At 26.2% G+C, this 20,919-nt stretch overlaps 1 pseudogene; it reads right to left on the minus strand.

Annotated features, from left to right (window-relative positions):
- Positions 1-12,568: 12,568 nt before the first annotated feature.
- On the minus strand, positions 12,569-13,248 carry LOC149520347 (uncharacterized; annotated as a pseudogene).
- Positions 13,249-20,919: the final 7,671 nt, after the last annotated feature.

The raw sequence follows: 20,919 nt of genomic DNA on the forward strand, positions 1-20,919 counted from the left end.
AAAATCTAGTGATCTACCACCCAGCTTAATTTAGAGTCTAGAGTTAGCACATGGTATAGTTCTTATGGGGATCTTAAAACAAGGCCTTAATTAATTCCCATTAATGACGACTGCGTATATTTAATTATGATTAAATCCATATTTGGTTCTTAAATTTTATTAAAGTTAAAAAATTTTAAAATTTTCTAAAAACTTTTAAAAAATTTTAAAAAATTCAAAAAGAATTAAGGAAAATTAAAAATATTCACAAAAATTTAAAATTACTAAAAATCCAAAAAAGAAATTAAAGAATAAAAAAAATGATGAATTTAATAAAATTTAAAAATTTTTTAAAATTAGAAAAAAAAATCAAAAAAATAAAATGAAAAATAAAAAATTTTCAAAAAATATAATAATTTTTTAAAAATTTAAATTTTTAAAAATTTTTTAATATTACAATTTCAATTTTTTATATATTTTTTCAATTTTAAAATTTTTTTCGAATTTTTATTAAAACTTTAAGTTTTTTATTTTAAAATTTTTTTTAATTTTAAAAATTGTTTCAAAATTTTAAAATTATTTAATTCTTTAAAAAAATTTAAAAGGTTTTCAATTTTTTTCTTATTTTTCAGTTTTTGTTATTTTTTTAAATTTTAAGAAAATTTACTTTGTATAAAATTTAAAATTTCTTTTCTCTTTTATTAATTTTTTAAAAAAAATTTTCAGAATTTCTAAAATTTTTGAAATTATGATAATTTTTAAAATTTATAAAAATATTTCATAATTTTATTTTTTATAAAATTTAAATTTTTTATAATATTTGAAAAAATTTTAGAATTTTTTGTAATTGTTTAAAATTTTTTTTTAGAAATTGTTAAATTTTTTGAGAAATTTGAAAAAATATTTTGAATATTAAAAAATTTTAAAAATTTTTATAGAATTTTTTTGTATTTTTTAATTTTTTGAATTTAAAATTTTTTTATAAAATTTAAAACATTTAAAATATTTTTAAAATTTTTCAGAATTTTTGAAAAGTTTTTAGAATATTTGTAATTTTTTTAGGTTTTTAAAAATTTTTTGAAAATTTTATAAGTTTTTATAAAATTTTAAAATTTTTAGAATTAAAAAAAATTTAAAAAATTTGAAGAAAGTTTTTTGAAAGCTTTTAATATCTTTTAAAAATTATTTAAATTTTATTGAATTTTTAAAAATTTTGTTAGAATTTTTTTATAATTTTAAAAAATTATAAAAAATTTTAAAAAATTTTTTTTAAAGATGATGTGCATTGATAATGTAACATTGAATATACTTTTTTGACATATGATAATAGTTTATTGGATTTTCACGTTATATTAATAAAATTGACTAACAACTTTAATTTTAGGTACAAATATAATAATAAATTTGAACATTAAAATATTAATATGATAAAAAAATTTTTAAATATTAATGTGCCATAAATTATAAAATTTAGGAACTAAATATGTATTTAACTCGTTTATTACTCTGTGCTGGTAACATCGATTAACTTGCAACAACGTGAGCTTTGATCATAGCTGCAGGTAGGGACTGGGAAACACAAGCGTCACTGCCATCTGCATGCATGGGAAGGATCAAGGTCACACACGTGGCAAGTGCATCACCTATGACCATTTTGCCTTGATCAGCTGCGCAAAGGGGGCCGACCCTCTCTCATTCTGCAGCCCTATTTGATTCTCTATAATTACCTAACCAGGGTTTTGTGCTTGTGAGGATGCATGGCCAATCTCTCACCTCTCATATCATCTTTGTTTCTGGTCTTTAATATAGAAAGAAAACTCAATTTAATGTACTCAATCATTAGTCCAACTCCGGCTTGTACCTAATATATAGTATATGTATTTTCAAACTGACGACAATAAAATACTACTGCCATATATTTGTTGCAGGCTGGTAGGCCATCCCATCTGTGATTAATGTTACTCAAGGTTTTTATTCATGCATCTATTCCCTGTGGTACAGAATTATGCTTTCAACAGTGGAAAAAAAAAAAGAATACCCATTAAGTCGGTTAAAACATCAATCGGCTCAATTTAGCTTTGATAGAATTTTTAGGCATAAGTATCCTAAAATTTCACCTTCCAAATTCAAATCTTTTTGAGCATGTGCAATTTCTTTGGTACAATTGTTGTGTTTATGGGGTTTTGAAAGACTGATTAACAACTCACCAAAAGGACAAACAAGCTAACCAATATGCTGTTGACAGACAAACAAGCCAATCCGTTCTTGAAAAGGATCTCTCTCCTACTTAGCAGTCCTCACCACTGATTTAGTGGATGAGACTGAAAGAGGACACGCGCCATAAATGCACAGCTGATCCCTACGAGACACAGGAGTCAACAGTCCAACAATCATGGGTGTGGGGAAAGACATAAAAATGGTCACTTTCCGTCAATGAAACAGGTTCACAGTTCATTGCACACGAGGGGATCCTGGTTGGATCCAACTGGCGCTCTTAAATGCAAGACCGCGTACATATTGTCATTGTCTAATTCTATCATTCAAATATTCCACGAATTAATTTAATTAATATTGGGCCATTGCAAATTGCAATGTTGCAAAAGTGTTATGGGTAAGTCTAATTTGACAGTAGTTTTGATTTATCCACTACGCAACTGACTCCCAGATTATCATCTGCATCACAATTAATTTGACGCTTAGATTAATGATAGACAGATAAATTCAAGATATTAAAATTATATTAGATGTATAAAATGATAAATAAGATAAAATAATAATTATTTTATATTATATTTAATTTATATTTAAAAAAAGATATGAGATTATAAAGAAAATTATTATTCTCTTAATATAAGATTATTCAATCTTCTTAAAGTGAAGAAAATTATTTTTAATTTATAAGATTAAACTTACATATCATATTATACTTTTAAAAATTACATCAATAATTAATTTTAAACACATGTGACACACGAATATATATATTTATATATAAATAAATCTTATATAAATATAATTTTTTTTAAAATGATAATATAAGCTATAAAATTTATGAACAATTCCTAACTTATATAATTATTTTTATTTAAATTTATATATTTTAATATAATAAAATTAATTAATTATATATTGAATATACTTATGTTATTATCATCAGTTCTAAAGAAAACTCAAATTAAAATTTATTGAATTCAAATAATATTTAAACAAAAGATAATAATGTTTTCGATTTCAAGAAATTTAAAATTTTATTTTTAAAATCAATCTCACATATAAACTTTTTTCATGGAAAATTCTTTCTTAAGTTGTTATTGAAATGAAGATGCAACAATTAATTATCTAGTATTTTTTACTATCTTGAAGTATGTGTCATTTTACTTGATGAGTCAATAGATTTCATAGATGGAGGTAAAAAGATAAATAAAACAACGATTTGTAATTTGATAATAGTTAAGTTATAATCTAGACTATATAACTTTATAACAAATATAATCATTATAATAAGCTTATATATATCTCTTCCAATAATTTTTTACATTCAAGCTTATGATCAAAATCATATATCTTATTCATTGTAAGTTTGGTATTACTTATCTCAAGATTATACTTGGTTACCCTTGTTTCGATCACATAAAATTTATCTTTGAGATCTTCAATATCTCTTTAATTTTATAATCTCCATTTTCTTAAATCATAATTATAAATATATCATGCAATTAATTTGAATATTAAATAATATTAAAATAAAATTTAACTCAATACCTTAACAAATATTTCATAAAGATTGTCAATAACTTTATTAATTAAATCTTTAATTTCTATATTGAACAGTACAAACATTACCCTTCCAAAATTATCATATGTCTCAATATTCAACTTGTACCTATAAAAAATATAAAATTCTATAATTATAAATATAATAAAATAATTTAAAATATTTTTATTATCATCATGGAATAATAATTTTTTTATGTATCAAATATAAAAAATATAAATACTAATTACCTTGGAGTTGAATCAAGGACATCAACATTACAAGAATAACATTGAAATTTCTCAACAATTTCAAGTAGTTTTTTGTTACAACCACATGACATATAGCAATAACCAAAAGTGGTATCAATTTTCATGATAGTGACTTTCCTGGTGAAAGACTTTCCCTATATATATATATCTAATCATCTTTAAATCAATCATCAACAAAAAAAAAAATTAAAAAAGAAAGCTAATATCATGGTTAAAGAAATATAAACTATAAGTATAAAAAGAGAATCACCTTTGAGCAATACAAACCAAAAAACAATGCAAAGTGAAAAATAGAGAGAAAATTGAAGTAGAGTTAACTAGTGATCAACAGATAAAAAATTAGTGAAAAATTGTTAAAGATGCATTATACTTAACCTACAGCTACTTATACAAAAGGTGAGTTGTAGGTTAATTAATAAGATAATTTTAAATTATGAAAGTTAATATTGAAATAATACAAATTGTGAGTGAATAATGGTCTAACAATGGCAAATTGATTGATATTAAAATATTTTATTCTGTCATTAACATTTAGAGATCCTTTAATTTAGAACAATAAAACAAATTAAATTTATTGTATTTAATAATGGCAACAAAACTAATTAAATTTTAATTAAATTAATGTGTATGAATAAATAGATTTTAAAATTATAAAATGTTACAGATGAAATCATATGAAATCCACGTGTGTTAATATTTTATCAAATGAAATCAAACGTGTATTAATATTTTGTCAAATAAATTCATATTTACTAAAATATAAATCTATAAATTGAATATAAATTATTAAAATATTTTATTCTATTAATTTAATTATAAAGAATTAATTTAATATATTTGCTTTCTATATTTACACATGAAATACATCAATTATTCTATTGGCTACTATATTTAATCAAAGAAAATGAATCAAATAATTGATTAGAGAATCAATTATTTTATAATTGTAATTATAGTATTTATTAAATTATTAATTATATATTGATTGATTTAATTTGTCAAATTAATAAATTTTTAAAATTTAAATACTTTTAATATGAATTGAATTGAGAGTGATTTAATGTTAATAATAAAAACATAAATATAATCCATTTATTAGATGTCACGTGACGATTTTTAAAACTTTTCACATATCAACATTTTAAGTTGTCCACATAGGATTTTTTTCATTTTTGCCAAAAACTTTGGCTTTTATATACTTATATAAGATTTAAATTGTATAAATTTTGAGGAAGGATAATTTTAATCAATAAATAAATTATTATATTTTAAACCTTACACATATCAAACATAAGATAAGATAACATTATTTAATTTGATCCTATTTATAATATTATTTTATCATATCTTATCATAATCTTGTGTACCAAACATAACCTAAGACCCTCAAATTATGGTGATGCCAAAGATATTTTCACACTTCATAAATTCATTGTTTGAATGTAATGATTATTGAGGAGTAAGATACATATGATGAAATTCACATAAGATAGTTTGCTACTTGTCACTGTTAAAATTGTGCAAAACCATAAAAATGTATCTCATCTTCTTACAAAAAAGTTATTGAAGGTTGCACATATATATGTTCTGTCTAGATCTTGAAGGTTGCATGTGCCTAACTACTTTGTTATGGAAAAATGAGTGCGTTAATATATACAAAATTTGGACATATTGGGTTTTTAGTTTTCCATCTTTGTTTTTCTTATGTAGAAATATAATGCAAATAGTTAAGTTTGCATTTATAACCAATGCATCAATGGGAAGACCATCATAACCACCTCTCTGGTGTTGAAACCCACTAAACTTAAACCCACTGTCATATCTACCAAGAAGTCCAACCTGACCACCAGTCCTTGCATCATTCAAACCCTTACCACTATAACCACCTGCAAACCACTATAAGTTGGAGGGTATGATTTGGGTCTACCAGTATAGCTTATAGGTTGAAGAATGACATCCTTTCCATAGTTTGCATTCCTAATAAATACATTAAAAGTAAGTGGATCTATATTTTTCACCAGCAGCACCACCATAAAAATGGGGTGCTAGAACAGATGTCATTTAATTACCAGATTAATTCAATTAATTTCAAATGGTGATAAACAAATGATATTCAATTGTCATAGTAATTGAGACAAAAATGGTGACTTGTCAAAAGGAAACTAAAAAAGTGTTAGCAAGCCTAATTTTAATATTTGGTATATATTGATGTTAGGAATAGTATTTCAAATTTCATAAAAGATTTAATTTGATATTTTTCAAGATTGGCTAGATATTGCTTAATAAATAAGAAGACCTACAAGAAAAAAATTTTTTAAAGAAAAAGGGATTCTTAATAAGTAAGTTTGTATACTTATAAATAGTGAGGGTCTTTATAGGATTAGGTATAAAAAACAAGATGTAAGAGAATAGTATGGTTTTATTGGATAGATATCTTATGACCAAAGGAGATTGAGAAGGTCCTTATGAAAATGTATGTTTAAGTGGATTAGAGGAGAATGAGAAGGTCTACATTGGTATGTTAAGCCATATATGTATGTGTTTGTCTAGGTTGATAATATTGCATAGGATTAGAGGAGATGAGATGATTCATAGGTATTGATTATGAGTGTTGATTGATATGATGTATGTTTGTAATTCTTTACAACTAGTAGATCTTTTTTCTTATCTATGATTGTAAAGTCGATTAGGCTGAACTAAATTAAATTATTGTCTCTTATGTAATTGAATAATAGTTTGATTATACTTTCACTTGCTTGATTGTTTAATTGATTGAAGCTATTTTTTTAACAACTAGAACCAAAGCTATCATGATCCTAATAACTGGTATCAGATTGAAAGTTCAAGATATGAGAAGAGGCAAGCTCAAAGGAGCTCAATACAAGAAGTTCAAATTCATATTTTGAGAGATCAATTTACATAAACTTAAAGCCATATAAGATAAAATGATTTGAGACTTCTCTTGTAAGTGAAGCTAAGCATGTCTAACATGAAAATTGATGATTTATTAAAATTTTCAATTATGGTAGAAATTATTAGGAATAGTGACTCAAATCTTATAAGAGATTTGATTTGAGGTTTTTTTAAGATTAGCTAAATATTGCTTAATAGATAAGAGGACTTGTAAGAGAAAAATTCTAAAAGGAAAAGAATTATTGATAAGCCAATATGTATGCTTATAAATAGTGTAAGTTTCTATAGGATTAGGTATGAAAAAAAAGATGTAAGAGAGTTTTAAAATTTTATTGGATAAACACCCTATAAAACTAAATGTATATGTTTGAGCAGACTTGAAGAAAATGAAATAGTAAATGTATGTATGATGATTGTTTTGTTTAGGTGGACTAGAGAATAATAAAAGGTACATAAAGGTATGATAAGCCATAAGTGTATATGTTTGTTTGAGTTAAAAATACTCATGTGACTAAAAGAGAATAAGAAGATTTACATGTATTGATTGTGAATATTGATTGATATGATTGTATTTTTGTAATTCTTTATAACTAGTGGATATTTTTTTTCTTATCTGTGGATATAGGTCGATTAGACTAAATTACGTTTAATTATTATGTCTTATGTAATTGATTGATTATTTAATTATGTTTCTGCCTTCCTTTTGTTTAATTTTATTCATTTGATTGTTTAATTGAATTAGAGCTTTTTGTCTAACAACTAAAATTAAGTTTATCATGATTTTAAGAACTAGTATCAAAATTATATTCAAAACATGTGGGTAGAATTCTGTTAGATTTGAAAGTACTATTTCAATTTTCAAAATGTTCAGTTTTTATCAATAGTAAGAATTCACTACAGGGGTTTAGATCTTTAATGGCCTTTTTTTTAAGGTTTAGTGGCATTTATAAATGCCACTAAAATATTTGCAGCGTTTGCCAAAAATACCACTAGGAGCGTCGGCTATACTCGCGTCAGGAAAAATAGCAACGTTTTATATGAAACGCCACTAATTTAGCAGCATTTGTAAGCACAATCGCCACTAATTTGGTGGTGTTTATATAAAAAAAAACACTGCTACTTTAGAGGCATTTGTATCATAAAATGCCACTCTATTTAGTGACATTTGTAAGGATAATTGTCACTAAATTAGTGATGTTTGTATAAAAAATGCTACTAAATTAAGGGCGTTTATATAGAAAAATGTCACTAATTTAGCAACGATTGTATAGGAAAACGCCCCTAAAATTAGTGGCATTTTATGCTACAAATGTCCCTAAAATTTGAATCAGATGTGTTTTTAAACACAAACATTGTGAAATTGAAAATTTTACTTTTTGTTAAAATTTCTTTTTATATTTATTATTATCATTAAATAAAAATGTTAAAAGAAATAAAAACGAACTTAAATTCATAAATTGAATACTATAAATACATAATTTGTTCAAATATGCATGTAACATAAAATTTAATAATACATACAATAACATTCAAATTATTTTAGTACATTAACCAAAAAATTTAAAATGTATGAAATTGATGATTGCATAGATATGGAATATTGCCATTTGATGAAGGATTTTTTTCACTTGGTCACTAGCGTGCTCAAGAACCTACTAAATAATATCATACAAGTTTTAACATTTAATAATAAGCTAGTTTTATATTAAAAAATATAAATAGTTAGTAATTTTAATACATGAGTTGGTGGATCACGTAGATTAGTTTCTGAAAATTGTTGTTGCACAAAATTCATAAAAGTATTGAATTGATCATGTAATTGCTAAAATTTTGCATGCTCTTTATCCATTCTAGCATGTTCTTCTTCAACTTTAGCAGGCTTATGTTCTCTTTCTGCTTTCATTTGCTGAAAACATTGTTCCACAAAGACTGACTTACTAAGAATGTAAATTGCTGAGAGCTACGTCTATAGTAGCTAGATGGTGTTGGACCCAATCCAAGGCCGAGGACCCATCCATGTTTTTTTTTCTAGCAACTTCTATGAAAATTCGATTTTTCAATTATTGCATGTTGACAGAACCATCAAATGCTATTATAATCTCAGCAGCCATTTTCTCTTTTGCTTTTTTTTTATAAATTAATCAGATAAAACTATCAAGTTTAATGATTAATTCATAATATGTTTAAAATAGTAAATATTTACTTTATGTATAAAACATATGTAACAAATTACTACAATTTCTTATGTTTTGACATTCAGGTAAGATCCTTATTTTTTGTGTGGGTTAATCGAAAAAGTTTCACATGTCGAATCTTTTCACCTATCTCAATCTCTTATATAAAAACATATGGTATTATTAAATACATATCAACCGTAACTTATTCATGCATATCAAGCCTATCAATCAAGTTCAAAAATTTGAATAAGTTTAATATCATGTATTTAATCTATCTAAATTGTTAAAATAGAAATATAACTGTAAAATTATATTTTTACCCTTTAATAGCACAAAAGACTTAAACAAACGTAAACAATAAAAGCATTTGGGCCTTTCACACATATCAATCATAAAAACTAAGTTCAATCATTTGAAAAAGTTTAATATCATGTATTGAAGCCATTGCAACTGTTAAAATAGATTAATAATAGCAAATTTGTATTTTTGCCTTTTAACGGTAAAAATAGTCCTAAATAGATGTAAACGACAATTTTTTTCACACATATCAACCATAGAAACCAAGTTCAATCATTCAGACAAGTTTAATATCATGTATTGAAACTGTCCAAACTATTAAAACAAAACAATAATATCAAATTTGCATTTTGCCTTTCAACAGCATAAAATGTCCTAAACAGATGTAAACATTAGCTTTTTCACACATATCAACTATGAAAACCAAGTTCAATTATTTCGATAAGTTTAATCTTATGTATTGAAGCTATGCAAACTATTAAAATAGAACAATAACAACAAATTTGCATGTTTACTTCTTAACAGTATAAAAAGTCTTAAATAGACGTAAACGATAACTTTTTCACACATATCAACTGTGAAAACCAAGTTCAATGATTTGGATAAGTTTAATATCATGTATTGGAGCTATCCAAACTCTTAAAATAGAACAATTTGTCCAATTTTGTATTTTTACCTATTAACGGCACAAAATGTCCTAAATAGACATAAACAATAACTTTTTTATACATATCAACTGTGGAAACTAAGTTCAATAATTTGGATAAGTTTAATATCATATATTGAAACTATCAAACCTATTAAAACAAAACAATAACTATAAATTTGCATTATTATCTTGTAAAAGCAAAAAAGTTGTAAACAGACATAAATTGCAAATTACGACACATATATTAACAATGGAAACTAAGTTCATTTATTTGGATAAGTTTAATATCATAAACTGACTATTTCTTTTTGCTTTCTTGTAAAACTTTTTAATCACTTGTGTGGCTATATTTCTGTTGCTTTCTGCTACCAATCCCAATTTGTTCTCTTTCTTGTTATAAAAAATAATTGCATATATGTTAGAAATACAAATATTACCAACTTAAATCATAAAACACCTTTGTTATTGAAACTAATATTAAAAGTTATAAATTAGTACCTCCATTTTCTTGAGAACCAAAATCTAACTAATTGTTCATATTGCCACCTAATCACATTATGGGTTACATTTTCCATTGTTGCCTTTACAGTAATATTTCGATCAAAATACTTTTTCTTCAAATTATGCTTATTGTCTTTTCATTTCTTTCCCAATGACTTAAGCATAAATGAAGTTGGTATTTTAAATACAAATCTTGAGTGCAATAATACAAAAAGAAAAGTTTTAATCGCTAAACTAAATTTAAAATAATTAATTATTTTTAGATGTAATTAATTATACTAATACCTCAACAAAGTTTAAGGTATCAAGCTTAACTTTAGCTCGAACTTTATGCCATGTTTCATAATGAATAGGCAATTTCATTCCATTATAGGCAATCATGCCTAAAAATTCAGCCAATAGTTGAGACTTTTCACTGATTGGTTGCCTATCAGAGTTTGCAGACACTAAAATACACTCATTCAAAGGTAGTGTAAACAATTCCTTCAAAGATGTTCGGCCTCTGGTTTTTCGTTAACCATGTTATCAACTGTAAAAAATAAAAAATTAATTTGTAAATTACCAATACTTTAATCATTATAATCGAAATCTAAATATGGGGTTTATGATACTTGCATTCAAATTAAAAGCAAAATCAATTGAAGGGATACTATCTAAACCTACATCTCCCATATTGCTAGATTCAATATCAGTTGAAGGGTTAGAAGTGACTAAGTTAGAATCGACAATACGTACATTCTCCTCCAAAGGATTCAATCCGTAACCAAGATCAACTTGTGCTGCAGACGGTTTTGAACTAATATCTCTAATATGTATTCCTTTTTATCTACTCCTTCGTATTATAGTTTAACTGCATCATAAAAGCGAATATATAAAAAACATATGTAAAGCACATATATAAAGACATTGAGAAGTTAAGAAATCATAACCAACAATATATACAGAACATATTAATTTAATTAAATTAAAAGATAATGTATGCTTTACAATACAATAATTGAAATAAAAGTGAATGTGACATAAATTACATACAAGCATTTATTACATTATGTTTTAAACACTCGAATTACAAAATATGGATGATCCATCATGGTTCATAAATGTCCTTATTAACATCTTCATGGACCTACTGAGTGGAGGTATTGGAGATATTTTCATTCAAGTTTTGTTCAGCAAAAGGAAAACACTTAGTTTTATATTTAACATCATCTTTGGTATCTGACCTCATATCAAATAAGTCTCTAAGTGTGTTTTGAAGAACAATAAACCAACCTAATTCTTTGGGGTTTTCAAAATAAAAAAACTATTTGACTTGAGAGGGAAAAACATAAAGTTCATTGATGAGTTGTTGTCTGATATGAATTAATAAAGAAAAATTCACAATTGTAAATCCAAAATGATTTTTCTTAATACCCTTCGCACTATTCACATCAGTCCAATCACACCAAAATAAGACAACTTTTCACCTACCATAATAATCCAACTCAATGATGTCATTAATCATGCCATAATAGTCAACATTTGCCTCTAAAGGGTTTGTATCCCTAACACTAGCATAGTTAGTAGTTGATGAAGTAAAAATAACTCTTGAATTTTATGTACTTCTAAATCTCTCATTGGATTTAGTGTGAAATTTAAATCCATTGATGATGAAACCTTTGTATTGTTTCACAATCCTATTTGGCCCTTATGAAAAACACTTCACCTTTTCACTAACAAGCCTTTCACTCCAAACCTATAAAGGTGAAATAAATATATATATGTCATTAATTTTATTTATACCTTAAGCATTCTATGTATATTTCTCATAATGGAAAGTATGGCATTACTTATAGTTGCTCCTAACCATTCATGAACATTTTCGATGAACAATTTATCAAGTTCTCAAGGGTTCGATCATCAATAATGTGCATGAGCTGTCAAATTATTTTTATACTCACTACAAAGCATCATGATAAAATATGAACAATAAGAAAAATACAATAATCTATGCTTAATGGAATGAATAATTTCCTTGCAAGAAAACTTACGTGTGAAATGATTCAATTGAGTCATGATGAAAAAGATCATATTGATGTGCTTGTGCCTAAAATTTATCATCTAACTCTACCATTTTAAATTTGCTTATTAATTGTCCAAAACTTCCAAAAAGATAACTGTAGGCAAAGTCAGTATGCTGTATACCAATATTTTTCGATGGTCTATTAAATCTTATTTCAACATCTTCCAAATAACGAGAACAAAATGTTATATACTATTCTGTTAAATATCCTTCAGCAATAGAACCTTTTGGATAGTGTTTGTTGCAACAATAAGACTTTAACCTCTCCAAAAACTTAAAGTATAAAACATTTGTCATATACCTTTTTAACTAGAGTGATATGATCAACACTAACAACCTAATCAAGCTATTAACAAATAATACCTTTTGATAGGATACATCCATCGATAGTAAATTGGTCCACCGACTTTTGCTTCATATGGAAGGTGGATAACCAAATACATCATAATAGTGAAGAAGTTTGGAGGGAAAATCTTCTTTAAATGGCATAAAGTAATTGTAGCTCGATCTTGAAATTTGTTAAGCTTTTCCATATTCAAAACTTTCCCATAGAGAGCTTTAAATATGTTACTTAATTCAATTACTACTGAAGTGACTTGTTTTGACATTAATGAACGTAAAGTAATGGGAAGTAAGTCTTACATCATAATATGATAATCATGTGACTTTAATGAAGAAAGTTTTCGCTCATTTAGATTCACACATCTCGATATATTTGATGATAATCATCCAAAACTTTCACATTTTTCAAAACCTTACAAAACACATCTTTCTCAACTTTAGAAATCCCAAAACAAGTATGAAGCAATCGATATTTGCCATTATGAAGCAACTTCGGATGAAAGTTAAGATGAATCCCCATATCAATTAGGTCAAGCCGACTATTTAAGTAATCCTTTAACATTTTATTCATATTGAGAATAGTCTTGATAAAATTTTCACAAACATTATTCTCTATATGCATTACATCAAAATTATGACGTAATAAATTATATTCTTAATAAGGTAACTCAAAAAATATACTTTTTTTTGTCATAACTTAGACTCATTAGGGTCATTTTCTTCATCTTCCTCCTCATCACTTTGAACATCAAGATCACCAACTTGAGTATCATTATCACTAACTTGAGTAATAGGAGGCTAGACACCTTCAAATATCTTTCTCACTCTTTTCTTTGATTGAGTTATTTTTTCATATGTAAATTTGATATCTTTTAACTTTGACAAGATATTAGACCCATTAATTGGTAAAGGCAATCTCCTCAACTCTTCAGTACCATCAAAGAGATGTTTTTAGAATCTAAATCGATGATTATCATCTAACTATCGATGATGTCATATATAACTGAACTTCTTACCATTATGTAACCACTTCGAACATGTCTGTGCAGCACAACATGGATAAGTATAATGACATTTTGTACTCTAACTAGATAAATTTATATAAGCAAGAAAATTATTGATAGTTCATAATAAAGCAGCACGCATATTGAAGTTTTTTTTTATGCATCATAAGTCTTAATTGCTTCTCATAATTGCTTTAACTTTTTAATAAGAGATTGTAAGTAGATGTCTATATCATTATTTAGATCTTTTTCTTCGAGAATTATCATAGATAAAATAAATGACTATCGCTTTATGGCAATCCATGGTGATAAATTATACAAAATCAGTATAACTGGCCAAGTACTATAAGAAGTACTCATAATTTTGAATTGGTTGAATCTATCAGATGCTAGTCCAAGCATAACATTTTAAGGATCAGAAGCAAAGTTTGAAAACCTAAAATAAAATGATTTCCATACAAAAAATCTACAAAATGCCTCAATGATCCATCATCCATCCGTTTGTCATGATGTCACCTCATAAAATTTATAGTTTTGAAAGACATAAAGAGTCGTTGAAGTCTTGGTATTAATGAAAAATATCGTAAAACCTTTGCGGGTTTTTTTTTTTACATTGACCTCATCATCATCCTCATTCAACCTTTCATTGGGATTTTTTTTCACCCAACAAGAATTACCACACAAATGACAAGAGTCTTGATTTTTTCTATCACCCCAATACAACATGCAATCATTGGAACAATTATGAATTTTCTCCTATTCAAGACCTAAATCTTTGATCATCTTCTTTGAATCCTTATAAGATTAAGGGATTTTTGCAAAAGAAAACATTTATTTCATAAACTTTAATAATAAAGTCAAATAGTTTTTTGTCCATCCACATAAACATTTTAAGTGAAAAGACGCACACAGAAAGATAACTTTGAATGTTTAGATCTCTCATAAAGTTCTTTATTCATATTCTCAAGTAACTTATAAAACTTTGATGCTTCTCCATTAAGTTGTTGGTCACCTACACCCATGTTCACCAAATTCATGTATTTCAATATTTGACTTATTAAATCCATCATTTTGGGGAGACGGATGAGGGAAATATTGATTATGAATGCTAAAAGCATCTCACAACATGCCTTTAATGTTATCTTGTCTAATAAGATTATGTTGGTGTTGGAGAGCCTTTGATGTTGAAGAAACTCTAAGCGAAGACTTTGATGGTACAAACTCTCTATGAAAATACCAATTAACATATCCCGAGACAATTCTAATACAAATTAAATGTTCCAAAACAATTTTATGCATTTTTCATTCGATATTAACACACTTCAAACATGGGCATGATATTATATTATCTTCACTTGTATTCTCAAATGCAAAATTAAAAAAACTTTCACTCCATCTCAATACTCTTGACTTAATCTTGACTTTTGCATCCAAGTCTTATCCATTTAGTACTTGCTACATCATCAGACCAAAATTATATAAATAAATTATATGAAAATGAACATGTCAAATATTTAATTATACTATGTATTAAACCAAAAATAATAACAAGACTAGTAATTTCAGAAGACCAGCATAACAAAGCAGTTATGCACACTATGACAATATCAGTCGAATGATCTCCTTATAATACTTGAATGATTTTTCAGTTTCTTTAACCACAGGTATGAAGAACTATAAGAAATTACCTCGATAACTTTATTCAGCTTATCTCTGATAATTTGTAACAGATGGGAAAGGTCACCATCCCATTTATAAAATTTTAACTCCTTGTTGTCAAGTATTTTCTCAGCTACCTAATATAATGGGTTCCAAGTGGGTATTTGAGGAAGATGGGTTTTGGAGAAAAATTTTATTTCAAAAATTATAACGAAAATCGTAAAAGCTGAAAGAATAGTAAAATAAAGTAAATGCTAGAGTAAATAATGAAAGAATAGTAAAAATAGGGTTCTAAAAGACAAAGCTCGAATAGTAAAAGCTGAAGGAAAAAAAAGTAAATTATAGTTGGTATGGAAAGAGAAATAGTAGATTAATGAAATTGAAGCTTGAAGTTAAGGATTCGATATGCTAAGTGTAGGGATAATTTTAGTGGAGTTTGTAAGATAAACGCCCATAAATCTAACAAATAGAGGCATTTTCAACAAACAAATGCCACTAACTTTTAATGTTTTAAGTTGGATGGAGTTTTAAAAAATTACATTTAACATTATTTAAAATTACAAAATGATTTAAGAGGCATATGATTTCAATTTCTATAAGGAACAAAGCCTTCAATTAATAATCCTCTTTAATTTTTTTGAGGGATTATTGAAGGCATTTCAGGCAAAAAACGCCTTCAATAATTTGCTCCAATTTTGGATGAAAGAATATTAAAGGCATTTTTTTTGTAAAAAATGTTTTCAATAATCCACTCTAATTTTTTATCATGAGATTATTGAAGGTATTTTTAGTTAAAAACACTTTCAATAATCCCTTAAAATTTTTTAAAGAAAATTATTGAAGGTGTATTTTGTAGAAAACGCCTTCAATAATCCTTTTAATTTTTTATTAGGAGATTATTGAAGGTGTTTTTTTTTTTTTTTTTTTGTAGAAAATACCTTTAATAATCACCTACAATTTTTTATAGAAAATTATTAAAAGCGTATTTTGAAGAAAACAACTTTAATAACTCTCTTAATTTTTTTAAAAAATTATTTAATGCATTTTTTTTGCATAAAAACGCTTTTAATAATCCCCTTATATTTTAACAAAAGATTATGAAAGGCGTTTTTAGTCAAAAATGCCTTCAATAATCTTTTTCAATTTTTTAAAGAAAATTATTAAAAGTTTTTTTTTTTTTTTTTTTATAAAAAACACATTCAATAATCCATTTTAAATTTTTATGTGGGATTATTAAAGGCATTTTTAGTATAAAAGACCTTCAATAATCTCTTGAAAAATTTTAAAGAAAATTATTGAAAGCATTTTTTTGTAAAAAATGCCTTCAATAATCCCTTCAATTTTTTTATCAGTGGATTATTAAAGGCATTTTTAATAGAAAATACCTTTAATAATCCTCTAAAAAATTTTTAAAAAAATTATTGAAGGTGCTTTCTGCAAAAAATACCTTCACTGATCATTTTTATATTCATTCCCATCTTGAACTTTGAAATCCCAAACTGCTATTATAATGAATGATTAAAAGCTATATTGCAACCAAACCAAAACCCCTAAACCTATATAGTTTGCCTTTAAGTTTTTTTATCTCTTTTATCCTCACCGACCTTCAACAACTCAAAATCGCGCACCTCTTTGTTTATTGGTATATCTTTATTATATTTATTTTTTGTATTATTTATATTCTTTGATATAAATTTTTTTTTCATTTTTTACTATATATATAAATATATATTATTTTTATTCATTCCACCGTCACCTTAGTCATTCAAGCACTTTTCATTGCTTTTATGGTGTTTCTGTATAGTTTGGTTTAAATATTATGGTTTGCCGAATTGTATTGTGAAATTTATGTCTATTTTTTTACTCATCATTTGTTTTGCATAGAACTCTTATTTAAGGTTGGAATCACAGTATGGCTTGTACTAGTAAAATATTATGGGTTTGAGGATGATTTATGTATATTGGTGTAGTAACTATAGTATGATATTGGTTGTTTTTTATTACGTATTATGTGAAGTTTAAATAAATAGTTTAATGTATTTTGTATAATTAGGATCAAAATCACAGGTATTATGGAATCCAAGTAACATATTTCTTCTGCTACTGAACATGAAGAAGACATTCCTGTAGGCCAAAAAAAAAAAGCAAGGGGATGAAATAAACATATTGAAGTGACTGAAACTAAAATTCATGTCAACTTTAATCAAAGTGGGTAGTCTATATTTGATGGAGCTGCCAAGTTGGCTACTCATATTAGAGCGATCGTTCGTAGTACCATTTCAATTATGTACCATAATCGGCAACGAGTTTTTGATGATCTAAAGGATCGTATATGAGAGTTGATTGTGGTATGTTTATTCAACTATTTCATAAAATTTATTAAATGATCATTTAATTGAAATTTACAATGTTCATACCATAGTGTTAAATTTTTTAGGAACGGTTTGGCATCCCAATTGAGTGTAAAAAGCTTGTGTTATAATCAGTTGAGAAAGTATTCAAAGACTTTAAAAGCAGATTGACAACCCAATATGTTTTACCACTCGTTAATCAGGGTGTTGTATTGGTTGTTCCACCTACTTCATATGCAGATGTTATAAGTTATAACGATTGGATGACTTTTGTTCGAGATCAACTATCACAAAATTTCTAGGTACACATACCCATTATAAAAAATTATTTATAAGATTTTATGTAATATATTCAATAACTTAATATGTGATTTATGTAATTTTTTTCCTTTTTAGAAAATCAAAGAACAACCAAAGAACATTCAGACCAGACAAGTATATCATCATCGGACATCGAGAAAGGGTTATGCAAATGTCAAGTATGAGCTTGTAAGTATTCATACACTTGTTTTATATTCATAACTGAATATTTATGAACATTCGTTTAATAGATTTTGATTCTTACGGTAATTTATTAGGAATTAGCTAGCTTTAGCACTAAAGTTTTTAGATGGGATATATGGAAGAATGACATCTGCGGAAGGATGGATCATTTATAGATGAAGCAACTAAAGAAATGGTTAAAAAGATTATATGTATAATTACTCATTATATCATTTATGATTAGTTTTATGCTTATATGTATGACTGTATACTAGCTTGTATAGATTTATTGTTACGACCCATCTTATTATTGTCTTTCAATATGATTATGCTACTAAAGTTAAATTCAGTGAATTGATAACCCAATATTACGAAGATCCTTTGTCTTTAGCATTAGGTGCGAAAGAAAGACATGGTCGAGTTTATAGGGTTGGTAAATTTATGTTGCCATTAAATTTTTTCAGTAATCAATCTAAAACCCTTCAAATAACGAATGCACAATATGAAATAATCATTGAGCAACAACAGCAAATACTTGATGAATAAGAGCAACGCCTAAATGAGCAACAACAATGACTTTTAGCTTTAAAGGTGATGTTGGCAGCAATATAGCCTAGCATGGCTATAGGCCAATCAATTAGCATTATCTACATAGGACAAGCTTCTGTTTCAATTCAGGTAGGAAACTCAACCTTCGGTACCAGCCATGAAGTATGATATTGTTTATTAACTTAATATTTATTTGTTTATTTTATTTATTGATTTGGTTTTATTACTTATATTTTATTATATATTATAGCAAGATGTTGGAACTCAAAGTATGACCATTGCTCAGACTGCCATTGGGGAGTTATCTAATTATTCACTTAATCATTTATCCAAAGGAAACTACATTAATGTTGAGTCCGAGGATGGGTTATTTGATCAACCATCATTTTTTTACATTGGTGAGGATGATGTTAAGAAATTTTGTAACTTGGATGAAATATTAGCTGTTGATATTGTTGCTTATATGAGGTTAGCTTATAAATATAAATATGCAAATTCAATATGTATTAATCTATATTACGATGTATTACTAACTAGTATTGTTGATTGTTATTATGCAACTTCCTATATAGAGAGGTCAAGGCAAGACAAATGACCCATAGATTTAGATTTATTGACCTGAATTTCATTAGTGAGCAGAGTGACACAGTCATTTTTTGTGCTCATCATGTGATTCAATGCATGAAAAAAATGAGTTGATTATTATTTTCCTGTATAATGTAGCATAAGTTATATTCATATAAATAATTATTCCAACCTTACCATATCTAAGATGATGCCTAAGTTGAGTATATCATTCTTATTATTTTACAGTCGTCATTGGCAGCTTATTGTGATTAATACCAATTCTTTTACGACATACTTATTTAATTTCGCTCCACCAACGGCGATGCCTAACCCCAATATTAAAAATTTTATAAAGAGGTATTACATGTTATTATATTATCTTCTGTTTCTTCATAATTACTTTTATTTTTGCATTAAGTAATTTTTTTCTTTTCAATTTGGGGTAATATCTGCATTTGATAAGAAAGCAAAGATAAATTAGGTGTCATTACCGGTAAATATGAAATTTATTCTTTTATGCTGAGTTTGTTTGGATAAATGTTTCTTAAACCCATTCAATTTATTTTTCAGATACCTTGTCAACTAGGATATACTGAATATAGATATTATGTCCTTCGTTTTATGAGGGAGAGAGTTTTATATGATTTTATGATCACACTATTCAAGATTAGTATTAATTTCATAAATTATTATATCTTAAAAAAAAAAGCTAAATTATGTTTTCGTTTATTAATATTTACTTCTAATTTTTTTTAGTGGGAGAGTAAAGAAAGCTTCATGACAAACGAACTTGATGAAGTTTGTAAAGAGTGGTGTGAGTATGTATTATCATTTGCTAAACGTTGAGGTTGGAGATTGTTAGTTAGGTGTAAATATGTGCATTTCATTTGTTATAATGTATTTAACATGCGATGTTGAATGGATAATTTAAGTTTCTAGATTGGGGTATTGGTTTAATATTATTGGTATATATTTGTTTTATATCAATTGGCAACTTATATGAATACACATGTATTGAGTACGATTATTTGAGAAAAGTATATTTATATAGCAACGTTATCAGTTTTAGATTCGAATGTATGGTCAATTTATTGAAATACTTCATCATGTAAATTTCAAAATGTAATTCGTAAAATCACATATATAAACCAAATATTTTCTAGGCATAAACCTATATTTAACTTCAAATGTTTTTAGGACACAAACTTACAACTGACTTCACATATATAATTAAACCATATGTTTTTTAATGGGATTATTAAAGGTGTTTTTAGCTAGAAAATGCCTTAAATTATCCCTTACAAAATGTTGAATGTGGTTATTGAAGGCGTTTCTGACTAAAAACGCCTTTAATAATCCC

Source organism: Durio zibethinus, chromosome 1, assembly GCF_047325235.1.
Source record: "Durio zibethinus cultivar Kanyao isolate XHJ-2024 chromosome 1, ASM4732523v1, whole genome shotgun sequence".
Lineage (NCBI taxonomy): Eukaryota > Viridiplantae > Streptophyta > Magnoliopsida > Malvales > Malvaceae > Durio > Durio zibethinus.